The following is a 2109-nucleotide window of genomic DNA, read 5'->3' as shown; positions in this document are numbered from 1 at the left end:
ATAAAAATCTCACATAAAGATGGAATTTAGGGGTTTAATTTTATTGTACACTTGGAGGGTTTATTTTAAAAAATGGCAGTGGGTAGATATGGATGTTTTTGATGTTTTTAGCAGATGAAGTGGTTAAGATTTTGGCGGTTAATTGGTTTGAAAATATGACATTGGTAGTGAGCAACTGTCAACTAAACACATCTAATCTGATATGATATGAAAGTGAAAAATAAAAATAACAAATTAAGAGATATAAGAATAATAACAATAAAAAAAAAAGTTAGTTTAATTGATGGTGATGAATGAAGCCCACATCTGACCATGAAGAAAATGACAATTTATTTTCCTTGCCATTTTCTATTCCTGATTTTGACATTTTGCTGATACTCAGGCACACCAAGATGCACAAAAACATCCTTGAAAAAAAAAAATGCACAAAAACTTCACACGTTATTGTCTACTAGTTTGACCTTTAATTACCCCTAAAATTTTATAAACGATTCCTAATCTTGAGATCATAAACAGCTGTCTATCCTTGGTTAATACATTTGGATATATCACTATAGAAAATAAAAAACTTTAAAAGATTCTAAGCTTGGTAATATAAAAATAAAGACATATCTTGACTTGGGACAATTGTTATTTGTTAATTCCACTGCAATATAAAGGTATCCAAGTATAGTCTCTATCTAGATCTGTCCGAGTAATGCAATAAAAATATATAGACTACGTTTCAAAAAAAAAAAAAAAAAAAAAAAAAAAAAAAAAAAAAAAAAAAACTGTTTAAAAAAAAAAAAAAAAAAAAAAAAAAAAAAACAAGTATAGACTATATGGACAAATCACTATAGGCCAATCGTTAGTACAAAGGGGTTGGTTTTGGTGAGGATCAAGACTAATTGAGTATTATTAGAGCTATAAGTTTAGGTCATGTTAAACGAGTCGGCCTGAGATTCACTACTGTTGGTCTGGGCCGAGCTTAACCCTAAATTTTTTAAGTTTAAAATCAGATTGGGCTGACTCTCTCTCTTTTAGAGTCGGGCCAGCCCAAACATTATATTTTTAAAGATTTTTTTAAAATATCTTATAAATTTTAAGTCGAGCCGGACTAGGTCGACCTTTTTTAAAATGGAAAATAGTAGAAAATATACCAATATGAAAAGTTTAAAAAAGTATATAGACTAATTTTTAGTTATAGAAATTAATAGGTCATAACTTGTCAAGTTATGGTTCATAATCAGATAAGTTATGGATAAAGTTATGGTTCATAACCAGACAAGTTATGAACGAAAACAGTAACATGACCTATTTATTAACTTATGTAAATTATTAACCTATTAATTTTAATTTATCTCAAATCTTTACTTATTTCTCTCTTTCTCCCTTTTAAAATTATCCTTTGAGACGTTGGGCTCGGGCCGCGCCGAGCTGCCCAAACTTACACTTATAAGTATCATTAAAAAAGGGAAATTATAAGAAAATATAAATATAAAATTTTGCGAGGGTAAATTTGTCATTTAGTGAATTGGACACCAAGCCAATATGAAACATCAGAGGTCAATTCAGTAAATTCGGATTAAGAGAGAATGGAAGAATGTTTTTGACGGGAGTCGCAAAGAACTCTTCAAAAAAAATGGCAGGAATAATAAAAGTGTTTTACATCTTGGGATTGTTGCAAAGCCCGCAACAATTGAACACTGGGGTAAAAGACAAAAAAACAACGCAATAAATAAACTTGAGAAAAAGTTCAAAAGAACAACTTCTATTGCTGAACCCAGTGGACCAATAATATGCTTTTATTAATAATAGTGTTGTTGAAACTAGTAAAATAATGATTCATATTATTTTATCAACTCCACAGAAAAAAAAAAAAAAAAAAAACCTAATGCACTAATTATTGCTGAAAAACGGTACAAAACGGTGGGTTTGTCCCCTAGAGCCACAACTGGAAAGTTTCCAAGAGGGAATTTTGTGGCAGGAATGTTTGATTTAGAAATCACTTTCCTTGTTAAAAGAATAGATCATAACTTTAGATCCATAGCATAGTTTAGCAATAATCTCTTTTGTTTCAATAATAGAATAGTTTAGCAATAATCTCTTTTGTTTCAATAAACTTTTGTT

The sequence above is a fragment of the Morus notabilis genome, unplaced genomic scaffold (genome assembly GCF_000414095.1).
Source record: "Morus notabilis unplaced genomic scaffold, ASM41409v2 Scaffold634, whole genome shotgun sequence".
NCBI classification, from domain to species: domain Eukaryota; kingdom Viridiplantae; phylum Streptophyta; class Magnoliopsida; order Rosales; family Moraceae; genus Morus; species Morus notabilis.
Note: the sequence above shows the minus strand (reverse complement) of the source record.